The sequence below is a fragment of the Sminthopsis crassicaudata genome, chromosome 1 (assembly GCF_048593235.1).
Source record: "Sminthopsis crassicaudata isolate SCR6 chromosome 1, ASM4859323v1, whole genome shotgun sequence".
NCBI lineage: Eukaryota > Metazoa > Chordata > Mammalia > Dasyuromorphia > Dasyuridae > Sminthopsis > Sminthopsis crassicaudata.
Genome location: NC_133617.1, coordinates 424,770,906 through 424,789,586, shown reverse-complemented (window position 1 = coordinate 424,789,586; position 18,681 = coordinate 424,770,906). Strand labels below are relative to the sequence as shown.

The 18,681-nt window shown below is 35.3% G+C and overlaps 1 protein-coding gene across 23 annotated transcripts in view; it reads right to left on the bottom strand.

Moving 5' to 3' along the window:
• The window catches only part of RBFOX1 (RNA binding fox-1 homolog 1), a 2,692,248-nt gene that overhangs the window by 1,537,475 nt on the left and 1,136,092 nt on the right, over positions 1-18,681 (bottom strand). The window lies entirely within an intron of this gene.

Sequence of the window (18,681 nt, the reverse complement as noted above, 5' to 3'; positions counted from 1 at the left end):
TAACCAATACAGGGCTAGAAGGACTAAAACCAAAGTCCTCTGACTCTCAATCCAGGGCTCCTTCTACCATCATCAGGCTAGACTTCCTTCAATATTCACCTTCCATAAGAAACTTTTTTTAATTCTCCTAATTGTCAATGTTTTCCCTTCTGTGTCAATGTGGCATGTACTTATCTGTTTACATCCTCTATCCTTCAGTGATTCTAAACTCCTAGAAAGTGAGAGCTATTCACTTTTGGCTGCAGCCTCAGTGTTTAGTACAATGCTAGGACCTGCTATGGTAGGTGCTTAGCAAAGTTTTGTTGGATTGAATTAGATTAATATTCTTTTTAGAGCTGAGCAGCAAAAAGTGTCCATAGCATACAAATATATTAATCTTTTCTCAAAAATTCAATCAACTTTTTCTAACCTCCCATAAATAAACATATTCAAACAGAGGTGCTTTTTGAGGGTAAGGGAAAATGTTTTTAATACTCCCTGTAATCAAACCTGTGTACAGAACAATGCTAACCACTCTGGGGGAAACCTCAATTTGTTGAACATGAGCAAATAAAATGGGAAATAGGATATTTGGTTTGCCATAGAAAAATCAGCTAAAATAACAATGAATCAGAATTTTGGCAAAGATTTTTTTGTCACTTCTAACACTTTCCTTAAAAACAAAGTAGATCCTATGCAGCATAAAAACACTGACTCACATTAGATTCATCCTTTATTCTATTATTATTGATTGACAGGTTGCAGCAGAATCTCTGGATCTGAGTATATGCTAAACTGATTCACTATTGTTTGATTATTCAGAGATATAATATTTCATAATCTTTACTGAAGTCCAACTACAGCAGAATAATATTTGGTTCAATATAGGTTTTGTGTCTAACAAAAGAATGAAAAAAAGAAAGGAAGATGGAAGGAGGGAAGGAGAGAAGAAGACAGGGAGGAAGGAACAAAGACATGGAAGGAAGGGAGGGAGGGAAGGAAGGAATGAGGATGGAAGGGAAGAAGGAAGAGGAGGAGAGAGGGAGGAAAGAGGGAAGAAAGAAAGGGAAGGAAGGAAATAAAAGTAGTTAATGTTAGGTCTTTTTTAAAGTAGCACATTTTAGAGGAACTCAGAAAGGGCAAACATGGTTATTTATCATTGTCTTGGGGTACAGTATTCTACATTCTAGTCAAAATGATATACTTAATATTTCTCAAACTTGGCACTTTATGTCCCACCCCTGTACTTTTTAATGGAACTCAAGCCCGGAATAGTCTCCCTTCTTATCTCTACCTCATAAAATCCCTAATTTCCTTTAAAACTCAGCTCATGTGCCCTCTACTACTGAAAGTCTTTTTGAAGCTTCAATTTGTTAATGATTATTGCTTTATATGTTGTAATCCACTCTCCTCTCAAGTAGAATGTAAGCTCTTTAAGGACAGAGATTGTTTCTTTCTTTTTTTTTTTTTTTTAATATATTTCCAGTGTCTTGCTCACACAGTAATTGCTTACTTATTAAATGTTTGTTCCAATGTTAAGTTAGAATCCACTTTTGGTGGACCATCCTTCCCTGATTATAGGAAAAGGCAGAATGCTGATTGGAAAAATAAGGCATTCAGCTGGAAATTAGGTATCCTAGATTACAGACCTGGCTGGGTCACTAATCTGTGATAAGATCCCAGGTTTATAATGCTCTATCTCCTTACTTTGATCTCTTATAATTCTCTCTCTCTCTCTCTCTCTGTCTCTCTCTCTGTCTCATTTCACATATATGTAATTTCACACACATACTAGAATGTAAGCTTCTTGAAAACAGGAAGACATTTTTTTGCTTTGTATTCATACTCAATTTCTAGCACAAGGCCTAACACTTGTTAGTCACTTAAATATTCATGAAATTAAATAAAATTGGATTGAACTTTGGCTTAAATAACTGCTTTATCCTACCTTTTCTTTATCTACAAAATCAAAACAATGATTCCTGCCCCTCCAAAAATCAAAAAAGAATATTAAGAAAGAATAGAAAATCAGAAAAGAATAGAAAAGTAAGTGAAATAATAATCACAAGAATGCTTATACAAACTAGTAGATTGTTTGATATAAACTGTGGGATAATAGTCTTTTACTGGTGCAAGGATTAACTCAGAGAATTTATGACTTTGTCAATATAGGCAACTCCTAATAAAGGAATTCCATCTACTAACATGGATGAAAACCAACATTTACTTAGGAAATATGTTCGTAACTTAACTAATATCTTTAAAAAGCTTTCCTTACTCTAAAGCTAAACTTTTATTTACTACATAATAGTTTCAATGAATTGTAAACTTTAAGAAAAGAAATTCTCAAGATAAAGGTACTCAGAATGTAAAAGATGAAAATAAATGATGATTTAGTTCTGAAAAAAAAAATCTGATATTTCCTATTCTCCCATTGGTTTCCTTTATATGGGATGATACACCACACTTACAATAAAATGCCAGTGAGAATATTTGAAGAAGGATAAACTGAGGTCAGTGTGCATAATTTATTTTGTATACAGTCCTTTGCAAGCCACAAACATGAGCTTGCCTAAAAACATCTGTCTACTGTGATTGTCATAGAGGCCACTAAGGGATTTAACAGAAACCACTGAACAGATGACAAGTAGCAATGACTTTTAGTCACCACCAAGTTGGGATGTGAGCTAACCAGTGACCTGGAGATGAAAACTCCCTATCCTATTACCAGGTATAGATGTGATGGTTTCTATGAGCAAGAGCAAATTTACATATACAGGTCATAAAACAAATGCTCTTTCTCCAGATTGTTTACTAGTAAATCAGTAGGTGTTTTCTTCCTTTTTCAAACTCTCAATTTTACAACCAGATTAGCAATATAAAAATCTCAAGTCTCATTATCTCAGAGCTTCTCTTTCTGGATCTTGTCCCCAAACAAAACCATCTTCTTCACGGCATTAAATATGAATTATTTGGTCAGGACACATTATTTGTCCAGAATCAGATGACTGTCCTTATGATGGCATATAACCAGATCATGCAGAGTACATCAAGAAAAGTAGATAGCACAGTGAATATAGTTCTGGGCGTGGAAATAAAAAAGACTCATCTTCTTGAGTTCAAATCTGGCCTCAGATACTTACTAGGTATGTGATCTTGGGCAAGTAATTTAACTTTGTTTACCTCAATTTCCTCACTTGTAAAATGAGCAAGAGAAGGAAATAGTAATTCATTCCAGTATCTTTGTCAAGAAAATTCCAAATGTAGTCATGAAGGGTTGAACAAGATTGAAAAAGATTAAACAACACAACAATAACAAAAAAAAAACAAAAAACAAAAAACAAACAAACAACAACAACAAAAAATAGTGTATATCAAGTGATTTTCCTTTGTGAATTTTTATTCAATTTATTCTGGCCATTTACAAATCAAGAGGCTACTCCCCCATATAGCACCTCTTTAGGTGCTATTCACCCACATAGGAAGCTCATATTTATCATTTACATATCTGAAGTTAACCCTGCATGGTTCTTCATATTTTTGACTGTCTCATCTTTTTCATCATCATCCCCTATTTCAATTACTTACTCTCTGTGAGACCACTTGCTCTCCTTTCAGATTCCCATATCTATGAATTCTCACTAACCAGTCACCTCTTACTCCATTTCAATTACAGTCCTACTAGAGCACAAAAGTTACTGTTAATGCTCTATTGAGATCTATAAATCTACATGAATTGGTGGATTGTTCATCCTCTTCAATGGCTCCCATTGCTGCTTCAGGTTTAGGTTGGACTAAATGACCTCCAAGGTCTTCACAATTCTAAAAAGCCATGATTCATTCAACTATCTCACTCTTCCTACATCTGTCTCTCTATCTCTTTCTGTTCATGTTACTATTTATCTCTTTCTCTTCATTTGTCTGTCTCTGTGCATTACTCTATCTGTATTTATCTGTCTGACTATATTTCTCTTTCTGTCTCTCTTTTTCTATATGTCTTTCTTTCTCTGTGTCTCTTTTTTCTGCATTCCCCAGGAAACATGTCTCCTCCTCTATAGGCCAAGAAGCATTAGATTATATGGTATTATTGTTAGAGAATAAAGTATATATTTCAAGGCATATATATATATATCTGTAGTGTCAATCGGTTTTCCCTACTATAGACTACTGGACTTATGAGTGCAGAATATTATGTTTCAATTCTGCCTCAGACATTTACTTTTGATGGTTAATTAACATCTTTCAGCCTCAATTTCCTCATCTAAAAATGGAGTTAATAATAGCTACCTCATATGGTTGCTTGAGGGACTCAAAAAGATAATACATGTATTTTGCAAAATTTAAAGAACTATATAAATTTAAGCTATTCATCTTATTATTGGAGAGAGCTAGGTGGATCAGTGGATAGAACACTGGCCTGGAGTCAGGAAAATCTGAGATCAAATTTAGCCTCAGACACACACTAGCTGTGTGAACCTGGGAAAGTCACTTAATCCTGTTTGCCGTAATCCACAGGAAAAAGAAATGGCAAATTGCTACAGTAGCTTTTCTAAGAAAACCCAGTACAGAGTCACAAACACTCAAACTTGAGCAAACTATCAAACAACAAATTATTATTAAAAGAAAATGTTTTATGAGGATGGAAAGGGAATCATTAGAAAGTCATGGTGGTATTAAAAAAAATAATAAAAATTTTAAAAGATTCTAAACACTCTGACCTCTTCCAGCTGACTAACTCAGGTAAAATAATGCCTTCAGGCACTGGATGGCTGGATTAATCAGAAGAATTAGAGGATTATAAAACTTATATTTGGGAGTGAGCCTAGAAGAGATCTGGTCCAATTCCCTCATTATATAAAAAGGAAACTGTGGTTCTCAAAAGGAAAAGCCTTGTTCAGGATGGCACCAGTGCTAAGTTATGAATTCTTTGCTTTGAATCCATTTTCACCAAGTCCAGCTCTCTTTTCTGTGACCCACAGATAGGAAGCCAGCTTGAGAAATAATGACTGTAAATATGAGGGAAATAGGCCAAAAGGGAGCCACTAACTCAATTTCTAGAGCCATATATTTTGTGTTTTTGTTTTTTTTTTCTTTTTTCTTTCTCCTTGTCAGTTATTGACTTGTTAATACTCATTTCCACCTTTGGAGAGGAAACTTTCTCCTGTAGGACGCTGTTACAAGAACAATCTCTTTTGGCCAGATAGCCAGAAAATGGAGTTCTCTAGGGCCTATTTTCTGCTAGGAAAACATGGCCTACCTCTTTGAATTATGAGTATTTGGGTCCATGCAGATAATGCTATTCGTATATTATACATGATTCGAAAGAAAAAGCCACAAATGGCATACATTACTTAGTAATTTTCAATCAAGCTCTTGTAGTAATGTTTCTAGGGTAATTAGATTCATGACCTGCCATGGGGAGCAATTTCTTCCACTAACTTATCTGGACTACAGATACAAGCATAAACACTCCAGCGGGGCCTCTAAATTCTGACCTGAACTTGAGCTGATCTGACTTTCATCTAATGCCAGAAGCTGCCTCCTGAATTATGGCAGTATTCCTACTTTCACCTTGAAGCAAACAGGCCTCTGGGAGTTTCAACAGCCACTTAAGGCTTTTCTATGCATATTTGGCTGAAGAAAACATCAGCTAGTAAAGAAAGGAGAATGAAGGAGGTGGGGGAGGGAGACGGAAAGGGAAAGGGAGATGAAAACAGGCAGACAGAAAGGAACGCAGAAAGAGAGAGAGTCTTGGGACCTGTGCTCTGCCTCCCTGCCAGCCCTCCCACTATGGGAAGCTAGTACCCTAATGAGGTTCACTACTAGCTCACCATTAGTTCAGCTGTCATTGGATAAGGAATGAATGAGAAGGAAAAAGAGAGAGAGAGAGAGAGAGAGAGAGAGAGAGAGAGAGAGAGAGAGAGAGAGAGAGAGAGAGAGAGAGAGAGAGAGAGAGAGAGAGAGAGAGAGAGAGAGAGAATAGTCTGCCTTCAACTTCCTGAACTTCTAAATTAATTATCACAGCCCCTATTAATTATGTTATTCCATTAGCTCAACTCAGACAATATTACACTACCCTATAATTCACAATTTAATATGACATACGATTTTATTAGTATGTTATATCAGCTCTGATGGAAACTGAAGTCTTCAGGGTGGAATCTTTTCTTTTATATCCAATAAAGGAAAATCATAAAGGTTATTACAAATTTAAATAACGCTTGGAAGGGAGAATCATTTAGGCACCAAAGTAATGGCCATTCACATTTGACAACAGTAGTTCATTAATGTTCTGCTACTCAGTCAACTAAATTAAAGGCACTCAGTCTAAGCAGCTTCCCATCTACTTCCCTTATATTTCACATCAAGGGCTTCAGGATGCATTTTGGTAAAGCTGGCAATCAATGAAAAACAGAATTGAAACCTGAAGATTTGTTTATTTGTTTTCTTACTCCCAGAAAGAACCCGGGGAATAAGAAGATGCAGAAAACAGGATTATCTTATTCATTTTTTTTAAACCTACCATATCTTTTAAGTCATACCTTATCAATATCCTCCTCCTCCCTGCCTTCAGACAAATGATTCTGTTTTTAAGAGAGATTTGAGATGGGCTGTGTCCTTATTCACAGGAAAGGACCGAGTTTCTGTTTAATTGAATGTTGGTTAAAAAAAAAAAAAAAAAAAAAAGGATTGAGAATACTGGTGGACAGGTCCTGGTTAGAGGCTCAAGAAATCATCCTGCCCCATCTCCTTTTTGCATGAAGAGAAGGGAAGGTATCACTTAGTAGAGCTGAAATGGAGTTGTGTTCCTTACTGAACAAGTATCTCATCCTGGAGGCAAATAGAATTAAGCGCCTTGCACAGGATCACTTAGGTAGTGTCTGCGGCTAGATTCGAACTCAGGAAGATGTTTTCCTGAATCCAGTCATTATTCACTATGACATTACCTTAGAGCACAATTTCTTTGGGCTGAACACATTGAATGCCAGATGCAGGCTTGTCAAAAAGAATACTTTATGGAGAGCTCACACAGGGAAAGAGCTCACAAGGTAGTCAGAAAAAGTAATACAAGGACACTCTCAAAGTCTCTCTTTAAAACTTAAGAACTGATTGTATGACATGAGGTACTACAGGATCTCCCAGCATGTTATGCCCTCATAAGAAAAGGTGCTTTGCTCTATAAGCAAAGCAGAATTGAATTAGCTAAGAAGAAATGTGAGATGTGCAAAGTTAGAGAATCCACTCCAAATATTCCTAAAAACTATTTGTGTCTGACTTGTGGCAGAGAATTATAGGAATTTAAAAATTATATTTATTTATTTGTTTATTTTTGCTGAGACAATTGGGATTAAGTGACTTGCCCAGGGTCACACAGCCAGGAAGTCACACAGCCAGGAAGTGTTAAGTATCTGAAATCATATTTGAACTCAGTGTTCTTGACTTCAGGGCTGGTGCTCTATGCATTGTGCCACCTAGCTGCCCCCCCCCCATTTATTTTAAGAGGTGACTAGATGGTATACTGAATAGATCATTGGACTTGGAATCCTCAGACACTACAGATGTATTAGACTCTCAGTCTCTTTCTGCCTTAGTTTTCTCATCTATAAAATGGAAGGCTTGTCCTCTATCACCTCTAAGGTCCTTTCCAGCTCTAAATCTATGAGTTTATGCGTCACAAGATAGAGCTCTCTGCACATGCACCTTTATTAAGTCTTTTGCTTAACAGACATGATCAACTGAACAATAATCCATATTTATTTAGACCTATTAGGCAGAGAGGCAAGAAGTAGTGAGGAAGTCAGGAAGACCTGATTCAAATTCTGCCTCTTAACATCTAGTAGCTGTGTATGTGTGGGTAAGTCAATTAATCTCTCTGTGCCCTAAATTACAAACAGGTCTGGTCTGCAAGGATCTGATATTTTACAGATGAGAAAAGAGAAACATGGAATTAAATAACCTACTCAAATAGAAGGTGAAGTAAAGCTTGAACTAGGTCCTTCAACACTTTAGCCAGCACTTTTTCCATCAATGCTTCATTTTGCCTAGAAGAGGAAGTAGCTGATCTGAAGCATCCTGGAGGATTCTCTAACCATTTAGTCAGTCCAATATAAAACTCTCCATACTAAGCCATGATAAGGAGAACCATGATAACACTTTGAACTTTAAAAATAATATGATGTCACAATAGAATATAAGCTCTTTGAGGTCGGGGTCTGGTTTATATTTTATCTCTTGTGTCCTGGGAGCCAACCCAATATTTTGCATACCGTAGTTTCTTAATCAATTTTTGTAGAATTGAATCTGGCTCTTCTTAAAGTTATCTCTATATATAATTGAAGCAGTCAAGATAAGCACAGAAGGGCAAAATCCTTAAGCTTCCCTAACTCAGAGGAAGTAGTGACACACTGAAATTAAAATGCTCTTTCCTTCCCCCCACCTCTTTTTGGTGTAGGGCACACATAATTGAAACAAACTCCAAAAAGTTATAACATGCACCAAAACTCCTAACAAAATGAGAAACCTTAATGACTTCATGCCCTTTAGTTCAGCCAAGTATTGGTTTGCATTTCATTAAATTTGTAAAGCAAAGCTTGATTTAAAATTCTAAAGCTCCATTTCCATGATCTACATTCGGATCAGCACAGCTATCAGCCAATGTGCAATGAATAGGTTGCACGAATGAAGTGTCTGAGGTCCTTTCTATTCTCTACTTTGTGAACCTTGGAATCTTTAATGAAAAAATTTCATGGCACATGAATCATTAAGTAGAGAAAAATACTAAAGCCTGATTACATTATCAAATTCTAAAACTGCACCAGATTCCATGAAACTGCCTCAAAACTCTAGGAATGGCACCTAGGAATGGCACACAAATCTCATGGTTTTAATGTATAGGAAATCACATCTTCATCTACTGCTTGTCTTCCAAAGAGGACAAAGGACATACTCAGTTTTTCCTGTCCGTATATCCAATTTTCAACCGTGATATCTGTAGTCCTAGATCTTCAATGACATGTATGTCATCTCTGCTTCAGTGGTCTGCCAGTTCTACAAACTTAACACACTTAAAACAGAATTCCCACCCCCCCCACCTTCAGCCCCAAGCCTGCAATATTTTTCCTGATTTCTCCATCAATGTAAAATCCATCTTACTTAAGTCCCTAGACTTATAAGCCTAGGATCATTTTTAGCATCCTGTTCTAAGCATGTCATCAGGTTCTGATGATTTTTTTAATGCCTCTAATTTATTCCTTTCTCTTAGTTTCTATGTCCACATTGAACAAGATCACTATTATGATCTTATTTTTATCCAAATGCAATCATCTAAGTTATTCTTGTTTCTGACTTTTCTCTTTTTGACCTATAGGGCAGCTAGGTGATTCAGTGGAGCCTGGAATCAGTAAGATCTGAGTTCAAATTTAGCCACTGACACAACCAACCAGCTGTGTGACCCTGAGCAAATTGTTTTCCCTGTTTGTCCTGATTTCTTTGTTTTCAAAATTAACTGGGAAAAGAAATGGCAAATTACTTCAGTGTCTTTGCCAAGAAAACCCCAAATGAGTTTTTAAAGAGTCAGATATGATTGAAATAACTAAACAACAGCATTTATTCAACCTGAAGAAATTAGAAGAGTTGTCCTTGGGCAACAATTTCATTCAGTATCCCTTCTGTTCTGGCAAGCACAGAGACTCTCCATGTTCTCCTATAAAATAAAAGTGCCCCAACCTTATTGTCTATTCTAATTGCACCCAATACCACTCATTTATCAACTTCATGCAGCAGTATGTTGGTAAATATTTAACAGCCAGCACTCAAAGAAACAAATATAAATACTTACAATACCTTTTTAGATTTAATCAGTATTTTTAACAATTTCTCCATTACCTTCTTAAGTCTAGACAAATAACAAAACCATAATTCAAGTCCTGATACAGAGTATTTGTCGATTTCCAAGGTGAAAATGCTCATACCAAAAATTAGCAGTCTTGCAAGACCATGCACTATGATCAAGTTAATCAGGTTGCCATTTTCTAACTTGTTTATTGTTATCTCTGTTGTTAAGCATGTACAATCCCTCTGTTCCCTGTGGAATGCCTAATCTAAATCTTCTCTGAAAGTCCACATTTCTAACCTTCATTAAAAATGTTTCAAAACTTCCCTACTCCAAGCAGCCTTCCCTGATCAATCTCACTTCGAAGTTAATAATTCTTTGACTTTGTTTCTCATTAGCACTTATGCCTTCAGTGGATATAGTTTCTGTGGATTTTAAACCATTATATGTTTTAATGTTTAGCTTTTACAATTCTCTCTTGTTTAATATCTTTATTAGTAACTTGGATAAAAGGCACATTGTCACATTATGGATGTCACAAAATTGAAAGCGATACCTTAAACATCAAATACTATAATTGAGATCCAAAATTATCTTCAAAGTTGATATTCCACAAGATCATAAATTCAGAGTTTAGAAGTAAAAAAAAAATCCAATTGCTTCATTTTCAGATAAGGAAACTGAAGCCTAGACATTTTAAGTGACCCATGACTTGCCCAGGATCACAGAGATAGTAAGTGTCTGAGGTGGGATATAAAGTTAGGTTTTTCTGCATCCAGGGTGAATGCCTTATGGACTACACCACATCTCTTCTTATTATAAATATAAGAAATTAAATCATTGCAAATAAATAACTCAAATCTCCAAAATGAGGGAGACCAAACTATAAGTGTATTTCTTCCAAAGAGGAGGTTAGAATAAGTATTGATGAAGTACTCACTATTTGTCAGACATTGCTCACTCTTGGATTGGATCCCACAAAAATTATACTGAAAAAAATATGTATTTTTTCCATTCACATTTGCTGATCCTTATATATGTGTCTACAGCTCAGTTTATGAACCTGGGCTCTACAGAACCTTGAATGAGAGTTTTTTAAAATGAAAAAAATTGAAATCTTAAATTCCTTGTTGGGTCATTTACTATCTGCATATATGTGTGGTCCCTACTTTGTTTGGTCCTTAGTTTCCCTCTCTATTCAGTAAAAGAAGGTGGTTGATCTAGATGACCTTCTAAGATCCTTGCAAGTTCAAAATCTATAATCCTATGAGTATTCTACCCACAATAGGTACTTAGTAAATAAGTGATCTTGGCTGACTAATGGATCTGCATTCTTATTTGCTATTTAGCATCTAATTCAGATGATGGCTGTGGCCTTGATATAATTTAGAGTAAGCAGATGTTTGTTTGACATCTGTGTACCCATATACCCTGTACAGCACTAATGTCTCAGAAGCAGCAGGCTATGACTAGAAGCTCTGGAATGAAAGATATAGAATTTCAACTTAGTTAGCTGCTCTAGGTCAAGGTTGAAACAGACACCAAACGCAAAACAAAAAAAGAAAGATTGTCATAGGGTCATTTACTACAACATCCATAGAATTTTATCAAAGTAAACTCTCTAGTTTATTATTCCATCAAGCTCTACTGAGCTGGTCACCTTCGCGTATTTAGGTCACCCAGAAGTATAGGATTTGGACAGTTCCCACATTACTTGTGGAAAGGGCTTGGGAGGGGCCATTGTGAAAAAAAAAAAAAGTTTTCACTGTCTGATATTTCACTGATTTCTAATAAGGCTGTTGCTTCTCAGAATACAGAAAAGGTAGAAGGAAAGAAATCCAACTATGGTTGAAAATTAAACCAACCTTCTAGACAAGAGGCAGAATTTTGTCAAGAGTATAGTTCAGAATAAACCCCATTGTCTTATAAAGGTAAGATAAATACATTTCCAAGGTACATGATGCTCCTTATTTCACAGGTTCATGGGTAATATACTCTCTTGAATGTATGAGGCATTATACTAACAGAATTATTTCCATGAAGCATAGATTAACCATGTCACCCCCCTGCTCAATAAAATCTAGTAATTCCTTATTACCCTAGGACCAAATAAAAAATTCTTTCTTGCTCACTCCACCTTTCTGGTCTTATTAGATATTATTCCTCTATGTACTTTCTATAGTCTTGGACTACTGACTTTCTTCCTATGCCTCACAGAAAATATGTCAACTCCTGCTTACATGTCTTTACACAGATTAAAACACCCTATTTTTAGAATGGTCATAAAAGACCTTACTTCTAACTCTTGAAAACTCCAGTTTCCTTCATAGGAAAGTCTTGCTTGTTTGTCCTAGATGCTAGCCCCTTCCCCCAAAATGATTTCATACAACTTAAATAAACTTTTACATATATATGTTTTGTCCCTTCACATCCCTTTGAAGACAAGGACTGTATCATATATACCTCCAAATCCTGACAAGTCTAGCATCTAGCACACAGCAGATACTTAAGAAATGCTTACTGATTGATTCCACATGTATTATTTCATTTGGTACTCATGAAAACCTTATAACTTAACCTTGGTTTGCCTTAGTCTCTTCAACTATAAAATAGTCAATAACAATATATGTTTTAGGGTTGTTGCATGGATACAGTGAGATCATATTCATAGTGCACCAATGTCTGGCATATATTATTCACTATATAAATGCTTATTCCTATCTTCCTTTCCTTTGTCTGGGAGATGTTATTACTTTAAGACAATAGAGTCTATACATATACCCATTTTGTTGAGAATAATAGCCCCAAATTCCAAGCTACGAAGCTTCTTCTACATGATGAACATTTGTATATGGGCATTTCTCTCAAATTCTACCTGCCCCAAACTGTGTTTAGCATATTTTGTCCTCCATCATCTAACCCTATCTCCAGTGTATTCTCCTGTCTAACCCCAATCCATCCAGCACTTTAATGTATGGATAATCTCTCTAAGATCCTGTTATTATGATTTCATTTTCTATTTCAGAAACATTAAATAGGCTGCTTTTTAAATTTTCAAATTACTTAATCTAGTTTCCAAAGGCTCAATACAATCTTATCCCAACCTGTCTTTTTAGTCTTTTCTCCTATGACTTCCATAATAGGTCTTGCCTGCTCCAGCATATATGGTTTCCCTGTTATCCATCCAAGAGATTCTATTCCTGCCTTTATGTATTTGCTTTTAATTGTATTCATTCTTCAAGATCTAAGTATGATCCCTTCCTCCAACATGTATTACCTAACTATTCCAATATCCAAGGTATTACTTTTAAACAAACAGGAACTTTTTCCCCCTTTGTTTTTGTATTTCAGGTGCATAGGTAAACAAAGTTATGTTTAATAAAAGTGTATAAAATGTGATTATTGTCTCTAGACCTCCAAGGACATTTAATCATATCACTAGTCTTATGATCTTTCTTGTGTTTTAATTTTTCATGTGTGTTTATCTTCTCTCTCCAAGTCAACATTTGACTAGATAATTAACCAAATACAAGTGAAACAATTTGAACAATTCTCTCTTAGATATATTTGAAATGATGCAGCAATTAGTTATCTGTGGTGGAAATTAAATAAAAAGTGATTGATTTGATTACATAATTCGAACATAGGGTCAAGATGATGGGTTTGCTCCCTATGTAGGTTTAGTTAGTTTTGATTGAATTTACAGTCACATAATGCCCTTACCATTGGCTTTATGACTCAAATAAAAGTCTCTGTCATTAAGGGGTAAGTATGTTGAAATATGGATGATCAAAATCATCACTACTGTAAGGAAAACTTTTACATACTAGCCTTGTGAGGTGCTCAGCTTCCTTCCCAAAGGGCAGCAGCAGCATTATTATTATATAAGGAAAGGAAGAAGTGAAAATCATTTATATGTGCTAAATACTTAATAATATCTCATTTGATCCTCACAAAAACCCAGTGAGGAAGATGCTATTGTTATATCCAAGGTTACAGTTGAAGAAACTAAAACAAAAAGAGGGTTACTTGCTAGAAAGTGACAAAATCTGGATCTGAACACAGGTCTTTTGAAATCCAAGCCTATTGCCTATCCACTGACCAACCTAGTTTCCATAAAGGACACCAATTTACTTTAATTTAAACATTTACTAGGTCCTCTGTTTGGTGCTCTAAGGTAAGGTACTCTAAGGTACTCATTTCTATAAATGAGTAACAGACAATATCCATCCTCTAGATCATATCTAAAAGCATCCAACCAATATTAATTATTTGAAAAGGGAATTATTTGTTGGAGAGTTAAGACATAGTGAGGAAGAAGGGAAATAATTATAAGAGGAGGCAAAAAGAGGTAAATGTATTAAAAGATATAAAGTAGAAAAAGCTTACTTTTGGCTGGGAGGCAGGTTAGAAATGTCAGGAAAAAGTTTCTGGAGTTGGCATTTAAACTGGCTGGCAGTGTGCACAGTAGTTTAAAAAGCAAAGAAAGGACAGAAAGACATTTTCTCCAGACAGTGTTTAAGGAATTTTTGGTAAATGATGAGCTGTCCAGTTTGGATGAAGTTCAAGGTAAGTAAAAGAAATAGATCATAGTCCATGATTCTGGGATCTCTTCTTACAAGCACTATAAACTTATTTGTAAATTAAGATTATAGCTTTCCACAAATACTCTTGGGAAGAAATGAGAATAGCATGAAAAAAATAACCATTTTTAAGGTTCAAGAAAACAAATAATGTTGTCAGAAAGGGCTTGGGAACTTATCATTTCCACTTTAGGAGGAAAAGTAGAAATCATGGCAAAGCACATGAATACCCCAAGGATAGATATCTTGCTTTTTTTTTTTTTTTTTGCTTTCATTGCTTTTCTATCTTAGATGCCTCCCTCATTTCAGAGCTCTCCAAGCTAACAATATAATCCTGCCTTCAACTCAGCTGTATCTGGTTATTATTTCTTTACCCAGAAAAAAGAAAATATGCACTTTTTAAATGAAAAAATTCACATAAAGCACATACATATGCAGATATACAAATATATAGAGCTATTGTGACATATAAATATCTATTTATATACAGTATGTATAAATATGTTGTATATATATGTGTTTGCATACATATGTTCATGCATATACAAAAATACACATATGAATGTGTGTATATACACCCATATATACATATATCTCAAAGAGGATGCTGACTTCCATTGGTATAGAGAGTTTTCTTACTAGAGATTTTCCTGTACTAATAAAAACACAGGTTCAATTTCCAACTCTCTTAAATTTATTTGTATGTTTGGTTTCAGATGCTTAATCAGAATATCTATCCAGAGTGTTATAAATTATGAAAAATTTAATCTCAATATAATATATAATATGAGAGTATAATGGGCAGGGCAGATCTTGACCAAAGTTACATAACTAATAAGAATTAGGTAGGATTTGAATCCATGTGTGTTTTTCTGACTCTGAGCACTATATTTCTATATTATTATTATTATTTTATATTATATTTTTATATATTTATTTTATATAATATTAACATTTTTATTTATATGTAATCTGCAATAAATGAGAGAGATTTCATGTGATTGCTTCAGCTCCATGACATTCTCTATCAGTGTTGTTGACTTTAAAATTAGATAGATATAGTATTAATTTTAATAGAAGAACTGCTTTCCAGTTCTTCTTCTAGCAAGTCAATCCTTTGAAAGTTCCAGAAGAAAGCTGGAAAGGTGAGGTTGATATAATCTCAGCTTAACATTTAAAGGAATATCCACTAAACCACTTCCCACTGCATAGTAAACTATCTCCTTGCACCATTTCAGATGATTGATGCTCCAGTTCCTTACTGTTGCCTTCTGTCCTGTTTTTCCATTTCATTCTTTTTTTCAGTTTTGGCTGCTTATTCCCATTGTTCAGATATGATACTTAACTCTCTGCCTTGCCTGCTTATTATCATAATACTGCCTCCTCCAACACTGGACTTTCCCAGTCATTACCCAGTTCTGTCTTTAGCCAGCTAAAGTCAGCTACTGGTCTTTTACTGAGATAAGCACAGAGATGAATATATTTATTTTAAATAAAAAGGATATAGTAAAGATAATTTATATTGGGTCAACTCTGTGTTTATTGCATGTAGAATGCCAAAAGTCAAAAATATCTAGCCAGGATATTTTAAATTATGTAACATTTACTCTGAATATCATGTATAATAGAATATCCATTCAGAACACAACAATTACAGGCACCTTCACCCATGAGAAAAGTTGACATCACACTTCTCAATATAGTGCTGATGTGGACAAAAGTACCAGGATGAGACCTGACATATGTCATTGTACTTCTCTACAAATGCATTACAAGAAATTACATGGGATGCTATCAGAAAATTGAAAATCCAATGAGTGTTTCACTTAGTTACTGTAATTCTTCAATGCTATTCCAATCTTGTGCAAATTAGAAGCCACTTACAGCTCTGAAGACTGACAGAAGACTGAATGAGCTTTTCATTATGCTTTTAATAGGCTTATTGGGTTATTTCCTATTAAAAGGTCCTTGAGGGGAATGTGTCGAATCTTTGTATTTAAAAAAAAAAAAAAAACAGCTTCAAGAAGCAACCCAAATGTTTCCTTAAATTTGCAACCAAGGAGACAGACAGGACACTCTTTTTTGGATGATGACACTATGCCCAGTGATCAAAGGATTATAGATACAGAGTTAGAAGGAATCTTAGACACTATTTAATTTAACCTTCTTTATTCTGCAGTTGACAGCTAGGTGGCGCAGTGGATGGAATGCCAGGCCTGGAGTAAGGCAAATCTGAGTTCAAATACAACTTCAAACACTTACTGGCTGTGTGACCCTGAGGAAATCATTTAATACCTGTTTCCCTCAGTTTCCTTATCTGCAAAATGAGCTGGAGAAGGAAATGGCAAACTACGTCAATATCTTTGCCATGAAAATCCCAAAGAGGGTCATAAAGAAGCAGACAGGAGTAAAAACAACTGCACAACAAATTCTTTATTTGAAGAAATGAAGGTTCAGGTCCTATATGACTTGTTCAAGGTAATAAAAGTGTCAAAGGTGGAATTGGAGCCCAGGTCCTCTGCCTTAAGAGCTAGAGCTCTTTCCATAGTTCCATATCTGTCCCATCAATAGGTACCCACAAAGAGAATGAAATGTGTTTTTGAAATAGGTCACCCATTATACTTATTCCATTTCATTTTGGTTATTATGTATTATAGTTTCTAAATACATTAAAGAAAAATGTTCTTTACAACTTGTTCAAATTAAAATAAAGATGTTGGCAGTTCTTTCAGTGACATTTTCCCTCAAAAAAACAATATCTCAGGAGTTCCAAAAGTACCTTATTTGTTCTTCTACCACAAAGATACCTTGAATAGCTTTTGTGAATATACAGAACATACAAGATTCATGGACTGTTTGAAATGATTATTAGCTTATGAAGACAAGAATCCTTGCTCTGAAATAATGATGCCTCTGCTAAACACAAAGGAGAAGCAAGGTGAACCTGGAAGAGGAAAAATCCATCCTGACAGAGGGATGGCCTTCATTGACTTAGCACAGTCAACTTTACCTGGGGTGATATCATACTTACAGGATTGTGATTTGGCTATAAAATACTTCAGACCCTCAATCTAATTTATAAACATAATAGATGTTAAGAACAAAATACTTCTTCCCTGCTGTTACATAAACCCATCTTTAACTACTAAGAAAATGTTTTCATTACAACATTCTTACACTGTAAACTCAACTCTGCATCCATGGCAACATACAGTTCAACTTCTCAATGCAGACAATGCCAGTTTCTTTCAAGCACATTCGATTTCTATCTGGCATTGGTAAATAAAATTAAAAATTCGAAAAAATCCCTCCAGGCTGAGTGTTTTTTTTTGGATATTAAATAAAGTCTCATGCATTCTGATAAGCTGTAACTTATACCTGCTACTGAAGAGAAGTTAGTTATCTGGGGGGGGGGAATGGAAGAGAATACAGTCTTTATTGCTTGAGTATTACCAAAATGAATATCTGCCAATCCCATTGGCTAAATAAGGATATTTTACTTAGTTGCGCATAAATATATGTTGATGGCAAAGACATACTGAAGAAACACTTAGAAATGACCCAAGAATACAATGGAAAAAGCCCTAGCATTGCAGTCTCTAGAATACTGGGTGTGAATCCTTGTTTTGCCATGAATTCACTAAGTGACCATGGAGAAATAACAATCCCCCTGAGCCTAAGTTTTCTCATCTATAAAATGAGGTATTTGACAAAAATCTTTAAGATCCCTTTCAGATTGGAGGGGATGTGGGGAAACTGGGACACTAATACATTGCTGGTGGAGTTGCGAAAGAATCCAGCCATTCTGGAGAGCAATCTGGAATTATGCCCAAAAAGTTATCAAACTGTGCATACCCTTTGACCCAGCAGCACTACTACTGGGATTATATCCCAAAGAAATACTAAAGAGCGGAAAGAGACATATATGTGCCAAAATGTTTGTGGCAGCTCTTTTTGTAGTAGCTAGAAACTGGAAGATGAATGGATGTCCATCAGTTGGAGAATGGTTGGGTAAATTATGGTATATGAAGGTTATGGAATATTATTGCTCTGTAAGAAATGACCAGCAGGAGGAATACAGAGAGGCCTGGAGAGACTTAAATCAACTGATGCTGAGTGAAATGAGCAGAACCAGAAGATCACTGTACACTTCAACAACAATACTGTATGAGGATGTATTCTGATGGAAGTGGAAATCTTCAACATAAAGAAAAACCAACTCACTTCCAGTTGATCAATGATGGACAGAGGGTAGCTACACCCAGAGAAGAAACACTGGGAAGTGAA